The following is an 8,505-nucleotide window of genomic DNA, read 5'->3' on the forward strand; positions in this document are numbered from 1 at the left end:
GACGTGTGTCCTGAGAGGGCATCACATCGGAGGACAGCTCAGTGCAGGAAGCATCCCATGGTCACACTCATCCACTGTGCCACCCAGCTGGAGGCAACAGGATAAATGGTACATTTTGAGGACAAGCAAAGGAGCAAGATCATGACTGGAGAACCACAGGCCACCCAAGGATGCCTGAGAGGTTTCTTTCTTTTTGTTAAATAAAAAATATTATTATTTAACAAATAATATAAATATATAATATAAATATAATATCATATTATAAAATATTATCATAATTATATTAATAATTTATTATTAATAATAAAAATATTATTAATAATAAAATATATTAAAATTATTATTAATAATAACAAAATAAATAATAAATAAAATAAAATGAAAAATTAATAATAATAATAATAATAATAATAATAATAATAATAATAATAATAATAATAATAATAATAATAATAAACTAGCTTGGCTACTTTCTTTAGCAGGACTAGCAGGACTTCAGCTATACAGACTTCATTAAAACAGGCCATCAGCTTTGCAGGGAAAAGCACAACAGAGTCATCCACAAGCTGGCTTTATTTTTTATTTTTTTTGATCTTTTCAATTATTCACCACTTGTGTTACCAGCAGGGCTCAATCATCAAACACTCCCTGACTGCTTTTTTCATGACGAATTCATGTTTTGACAGGTTTAAAATTTGAAAGTCTTCAACTCGTCAACAAAGGAGAGGAAATCAAAACAACAGCAATTAAAGCCTCCCTTCTATTGTAAAGACCACCAGTTAATAAAAAAGAGACTCAAATTCAATAATTATCATATTCCAGAGAAAAAGCAGTCAATTCCCAGGACAGCTTCACTGTCACTGTCAGATGTTTGTTTTAAATGGGATGCATAATGCCACCAGCAGCCTCCCATTGCCCAAGGTCCTTTCCTGTTCCTGAGGTACAATAAGGAGAAAACCTTACCATGGTAAGCTTCTGATCTGCACTTAGTAGCAGCCTGTTTTTCCCTCACACTGCTCTATCTGCCTTTGACAACTCCCTCTGCCTTTATTTAAAGGTCAGGGCCCCACGTTGTTCAAGAGCAGCAGGAACCTGCGAAAGGAGCCTTGGCTCCGTGTAAATCCCCGTTGGGTTATTTTCACCTATGGTACCAGGATGGGCACAGGGTGCCAGGGGAGTGCTTCGAGGTGGCAGCCCCATCCCATGGGACCGGCCACTGCAGCCCCACCGATCCCCCCAGCACTGCTGTTCCCACTGAGCAGAACCCAGCCGAAAAGGGAAAAGCTTCATAAATTATTCCATCTTTCAATGATATCCATCACTGGCTGTTACCCATTAGACAGATGGTTTGCTAACAAGGTTTAATCTGACCTCAAAATTTCAGTTCATGATCTTGCCTTAAACATAAAATATCTGCATGAGATACATTACAAACACTCGCAGACATATATCTTGTGATAGATTTAATGAGCCCTTCTAGTTTGATAAAAATGAGAAAAACAGATGTTATTTATTCCTATTTTTTGCACATTTAATGATGTATTTAAATATATTTTAAACCCGTCTTAGATTAAAATATGTGGACAGTCTGCCCAGCTCTGTTCCCCAGATTTTGGGGGTGAGCTTCAAAACCAGTAATGCATTTGGCACAGTGTTTGCCTGTAGAAAAGTCTGATTCTTTGTGGGTTTTGAAAAATCTCTGACCTTTCTTCCCAGCCACAATAGAAGCATGAATGCTTATTGCCTAAGTGGGGCTCAAAGGATCTCCAGAGAATAGAAATCTCAGTGATGAACAGTCACATTGATTCCTTTGGTTCAAGGACAGCATGAAGAAAGAGTCAAGGCAAATGACAAGATAGCTACGTAAATGATCTACATACACCCAAAAAGGGAACTTCATGATCTGGTACTTTTAAGTCAAATTTGCATTTAAAAATAATCTTCTCCATTCATTAAGGAAACTCAAAAAAATTCCACTGCCAACAGTTTGCAATTACGAATTTGCTCACCTTGCAACACTTTGCAAGCAGGACGGGTCTGTGATGCTGCTCCCAAATCACTGCAAAGCTAAAGCACCTGCTAGGAGTGAATCCAGAGGCTGCTGGGACAGATCACAAGGATCACCAATCACTTTAAAATCAAAATTAGCCTTCACTAAAGCAATAATTATTATTATTTTTTTAAATCTCTGCTTATCTGGTTTGCCGCAGTAGGGCTCAGTGCTGTGCTTGCTTTGCCAGAGCAGCGTTCACCCCACAAGATCTCCAGAGCAGAGCATGAGGGAGCACTGCAGGGCCTCTCCTTGTCTGAAAGAGGAAGAAAATGACACTGGCAGTGTATAAAAGAAGTCCAACAAGATGAAAAATACAGGTTTTACTGAGTTTCTAAGAATGCAATTTATTTAATGACACCTTAAAAAGAAGGAAAATGCGAGCAGCACTACAGAGCTTGACCCTGTCTGTGTAACGGTGTGAACCAGGGTCACATTTTCTGAGGAAATTCATAGGAACGGTTCAAAACTGGGCAGGTGTAGAGTTCAATGAGAACACAAAGCAGACCTTTGCAGGCACAGCTGGATGCCCAGAATCCCAAAGTGCCACTTAAGAACAGTCTGGAGAAGCCATAGGGCAAAGTGGTAATCTTTCACGTGAAGAAATAGTTCTTTCCCATGAAAATCTGTGCGTCCAAAGTCTAGATGCAACAGGCCTCAGTCCCCCCTCTCATTTGAAGTCATTAATGAAATAATTAATGAAATAATGACCTCAAAGGAGATGCTCAGTACTTACCCACTGCTCCCACATCTCCAAGTGCCATACTTTAAGGGGCAGGGGGCTGGGGCACACAAAATGGTAAGCACAAAGCAATTTCTGGCCTGTCACAAGTTTTCTAACTGCTGTATTAAACCCTTTGGTAAATTGGACTTACATGCTGAATAATTTAGCAATATAAATCAAGCAAAGCACAGCTGCTTCTAGAGTTTGTTGAATGTTCAAGTGAGACTAAGGAGATCAGGTTGTGATAAAGTATTGTTAGTTTTTCCCATAGGGAATTTCAGTCTGAGTAACTTAAAAAAAATATATATATATATGTTCTGGTCAGAGTGCTTATTGTGGGCAAAAAATTCAACAGTTAACGCAAAGAAACTCTTGTGTGAAAACAGAATTATTTATCATGCTTATCCTCCAGCAAACTAAAATTAGAAATGGTTGCTGGAACAGAGAAGTGTTTTTTCCCTCAGGTGAAAATATGGGAAAAGTGCCAAATTCATCCCTGGAACTACGCCCAGAGCAAAGGCAGAGATAAATTTGGTAAGCAAGCTCTCGGCCCCGGCGCTGCGCAGGAGGCGGCGCCGCTCATTACTCACTACCAGCCTCCCAAGTCCTGCAGTCCCAGCCCCGAGTTCAGACAAAGGGACTGAGCAACTCCAGAACGAAACTCAATTCTGCAGACAGCTGTATGAATATAGATGAACCTTGTCCAAACGGAGCACTCAGGCATGAAAATAATTTAAAAACTCTGAAAGCCAAGCACAAAAACCCGAGGATGGAGCACTGCCCTGCTGGTGCCAATGCTACCTGTGCCATCAACTTCAGCGGTGTTTTACATCCAAATTGACGTCCTACCCCATTTGTTAAATGCTATCTGAGGAGGTGCTACGGGCCCATCAGGTGCTAACCCCAAATAGGCGCTTGGAAGAATACTGAAAGCAGAGGGAACACGAACAACTGGTTCAGGTGATGTTACAAAAACAGCACCTTAAAAATACTTCTTATTTTTAGGAAGACTTCACATTTACATAGTCGAATAACACATTCATTATTGAAAACAAACCCCAAAAAAAATCAAAAGAAAGGTAAGTGGCTGCTTCCAGCTTCAGCAGATCTTTGAAGAAGCCAGCATGAGGCTTTTAAGACAGCTGAGTGTAATAATAAAACTGCAAAACCCACCTCTAAACTCAGGAGCAGAAATAAAGCCGACCATCACTTTCTGCAATTAATTGGCTAAAAGTAACGTCCTGTTGTGCCTTCTACTTAGCCACAGGTACCGTTTGTGGAGTCAAAGGTAGCAAATTAATGTTTTATTGTTCTGGTCAGACAGGCGCGTTCCTTCTCAAAGTGTTTTGGTGCATGATAAGGGCTGAAGGAATCACTGCAATAGTGCCACAAGGCCTCTTGGTACCTCACCCCACATCTGCCCCATCCAGAGCACTGCTCGTCTCCAGCACCTCACAGAATATATGAAGTCTTCTAAAGACCTCAAGGCTTGGATAACTCATCATAAGGTGCCAGTTAGTTATACCCAGCCCAACATTTTGGCTTTACCTCTACCATCAAATTTTTGTTTTCCATCCAAAACCATCATTTCCAAACAGAACTGCTTTTTTCAGGCTCCCGGAGACCTTTTCTTTGCACTAGCACCTGTTGTCTTACTCGAGTTTTTCTTTAAGGGAAATATTCACATTTAAATTAAGATAAAGTTCAATAAATATTTCTTTAATGGAAATAATTTGGGCCACTAAGCAGCAGTTTAGCAGCTTGTTAAAGGAACAAACGGTAGGAAACAAATCACACTATTTTAAGACCAGCTCGGCATGCTGCACTGAAGGTATAATTAAGTCCTATAATAACGCCAAAGTCTTATCATATTTCATGAAGATTTTGAGAAACAGTCAGTCAACTTTCCCAATTTTCATTCTGGTCTAATTGAAAGCCTACTGCGTTTATTTTAATTAAAGGCTTAATTTGAATAGCCGTGGCAGCTAGCTGAAGGGGGGTGGATGGTGCACCCAGCTCTGAACACCAGCAGGGCACGGGCAGAGACTGGGGCACCGTGAAGCTGGGGGGCTCTTCCCTGTGCCCCCCCTGGGGACAGCCAGAGGAACCCCTGTCCCTCACCTGTGTGTCCTGCCTTGGTTTCTTCTTGTACAACAGCCCAAAGAACACCATCAGTGGACACCTCGCACTACAAACACAGAGGTTAGAGGTAAAGCTATTGTTTAAATTAACTTAGCACAAAATCGTTAGCATTAGTGTTAGACTTGGTGAATAATTTACATACTGGTTTAGCAGCAGGAGGAAGCCAATCAGGGTAAAAACTGTTTTCATCCCTGCACAGATTTTTTTTTTCTTTGATCTGAAAATGTTTTGATTGAAAATTAAATATTTGATTTTACACTTCACCTGTTCATGCTGTCTGTCCTGAAGTATTAATTACTACTGTTGATTTGGCCAATTATTATTATTATTGGCCGAATCAGGGATTATTATTATAATATATTATAATATTATATTATTATCAGGGATTTCACAGGGGCAAGGCACACGTCAGTTTGTGCATCTCCCACGCCTCCCTGTTACTGTCTGACATATTGCGTGGAGGGCTACGCAACTCGTAGCCTTGGGGACCTGATGATGCAAGAGTACACCACAATAAACTGTAAAAAGTACTTTTCTTGTCTCACATCCCGAGGAGCTGTACAAATAAAATTTAAAAGGTAAGGCCCATCTCGGTTTTATGAGAAGATGGTGCAGTAAACTGAGACTAAAAAAGGAGCCATGACACCAGCCGTATGTCACCCTCTCGCTATACGCCTTCTTGAAATTTCAAGTCTTTTTGTCCACCCTTTTTTCTTTAAGCATATAGTCCAGAGGACAAATTAGGAACCTGCAGTAATCAGCATGAGATTTAATAAACACATGGACAGCGTGAAGCATCTGCCACAAAAGAAACTGCTCCAAGCTGGCGAGGTTCCCAGGCGTAAAAATAAATTCTTCAACAATTGTCAGTCGAGCCCCAGAGGGCAAGGAGGGGTAGAGGGGAAGGTGGCCAAGGTGCTAACTAAAAAAAATAGCTTTACTGAACTGATCTCTATTAAAGGGAAAATGACACCTCAAGGGCAGCAGCTGTACAGCACTGTCTGTGGCAAGGCTTTTTTTTTTTTTTCCAGGACAAACCTTAACTGCTCCTGAAACATGCAAATGTGAACATCCTTGGGCAGGCTGAGCATGCACGCCCTTGTGCAGAACAGCAGGAAGAAACAGACAAATCGAACTGCTGAAGGCTCATATGTGGGTTATGATGGGTTTCTTTTCCAGGAGACCAGACAAAAGAAAGCAGAAAAACCCTGCAGGTAAGTATTTTGTAAGTTCTGATTTGTTGCCAGCTGGGTGAGATGGGCAGCAGCAACCAGCGTGCTGGGGACACGACGGGCGAGCAGAGCCAGTGCTGGGCAGACCCGGGGCAATTAACCCAGCCTTAATTAAAAGCAGTGGCAATACAAGCATCACTGAAGCTTGCTAATCCATACCCATCAATGGATGGTGCTCTGAGCAAAAACCAGCCTACACCAGGTGAGGAACGGTGCTTGGACACATCCTCATGCTCAGCACTGCCAACACATGTCCCCACATAGCAAAGCGAGGGGCAGGCACACCGAGTGTCCCTGGAGAACAGCCACACCACGAGGGTCAAGCAAAGACTGAAGAGGAACCCAGGACCCCCAGCAGCATGTCATTCAGCAGGAGTCATCACCAGGACTTCTTTCCCCTGGCAATAGCCAGGTTTTGTGAAATTTAATAGTTATTTTGAGAAATACACGCTTCTTTCAAATGGGAGTAATTGTACTGTGTGTCCAAACTAGAGGAGAATGTAGAGCTGAAATAACACTATCCTTAAAATTAATCTTAAGACAGTCACTAGTTTGCCGGAGACAAAATACATAAGAACTGAGAGCTGGGCTCACCATTTTTGGTGCTGCAGCAGCCTCCAACACCAGTCACTTATTGTTAGGTCAAATGCAATGCCATGTTAGACTTCAATGGCACAACACAAAAGTAAAGCAGGACTGAAAACACTGGCCTCAGACATGAGGCCCTTCTGTTTTCACCAAGGAGTAGAAGTATTTGATGAGCTTTTGCCATAGCATCCACAGGGCAAGCTAAAAGCCTTGCTCAGTGAGCTTCTGTAATTAAGGGTGAAAGAACTGGCAGTTTCTTTTGGAGAAGGAGGGATTCGCCTCTCAGCCAACAAAACCAGCAGGGATTGCCATGTTCCTGTCCCCTTACACTGCTCAGCGTACCCTTGGTTGTGCCCGTGCCTTTCCTCACATGGCCACGCTAGAGCAGGTTGCATTATTTCACATTGACTTGCACATACAAAAGCAAATTTCATTACTCAGAGCTCTAATTTAAGACTTTTGACATACTACTAATAAAATGTATGTAGCTTAATGAAACTCTGCCCATATGGATTCACATCAGGTTGATAGCAGCACTTCAGTCAGCTGCTCCCACTACATGCAAGGAGGCGTGTGCTTAGGATAAATACACCTTGCCTTCCAAACGCTGCAAAATCACATTAAAGCAGAGCTAGCAGCAACCAGACTGGATTTGGAAAGATTTTTTTCCCCCACAAACTATGGCGTAAGGAACTGAAATTGGAATAACAAAATCAGGGGCAGAGTAGTAGTCTCGCATTGCGCTCACAGGATTTGATTTATATTGCAGCTTGTCGTGCACATTGCTTAGAAATATGTGTAAATACAACTTACTTTTGCAGCGTGACACTAACTGAGCTAGAAAAAAATCAAGCACATTATCAGAGCTGCAATGCATGTTGGTATTGCACCACTGAGAGCAATTTAAAGATTGATATTTATTCCTCTTACTGTATAAATTACATCATGGGAGGAAAAAAAAAATAGGAGACACTAATAAAATAGCATTTTGTTCTGACTGTTTATTACCTTTAGAGGTGAATAAAAGCAGAGAGCAATATTTTATTTGCTGTTTTGTAATACGCCTTCCTGTGCTACAAGCAATTTTGAAATATTTCAAATGAGAAGATACGCCTCAAAGCTACAGCCCTCCTGCAGTGACTTCCCTTTTAATAGCGCTCACAGCCATAACTCCCGTGCCTGGCTGCAGGAGCCCAGCACGGCGATGTTCCCGTCCTGCTGCTCTCCTGAATCAGCAAGGGGGCTTCAGGCCGTGCTCACCGAGCTCAGCAGACCAGTAACAAGCACCAGATCAAGCCGAATGCTGTTACTGCAGACTCCTTGCATAGCTACTGAGCAGAACTTTGCAGGGTTTTTAGAAGTGATGGAAACCCAAACAGCAGCAAATATTTAAATGAAATAAGTCTGTCTTGACGCTTTGGGTCACCTGCACGCAAGCCTCCATCCCAGCACAGATATTTACTTTCAGCAGAAACCAACTCAACCCTCCAAAACTGCTCAGCATCACCTCAGGTAACATTTTAACGATGCCAGTTTGGGAGCAAGACCGCAGCCAGGTGCCTTTGCCCAAGGAGATGCTCACAGAGCTGCCAGGCTGTGTGTCTGGGGGGGGTCCCAGGCTTCAGGGCTGCCCTCGCCCCCTCCCCAGCAGCTCTGCCACTGAGCGGGGCTGGGGGAGCAAACCAGGGCACCGCTGGGAGCTGCCTCCCAGTTTGCATCAGGTTTTGGCCACTTTAAACACTAAGTTTAAACACTAAGTATTTGGAGTT

This window comes from Anas platyrhynchos, chromosome 7 (assembly GCF_047663525.1).
Source record: "Anas platyrhynchos isolate ZD024472 breed Pekin duck chromosome 7, IASCAAS_PekinDuck_T2T, whole genome shotgun sequence".
Lineage (NCBI taxonomy): Eukaryota > Metazoa > Chordata > Aves > Anseriformes > Anatidae > Anas > Anas platyrhynchos.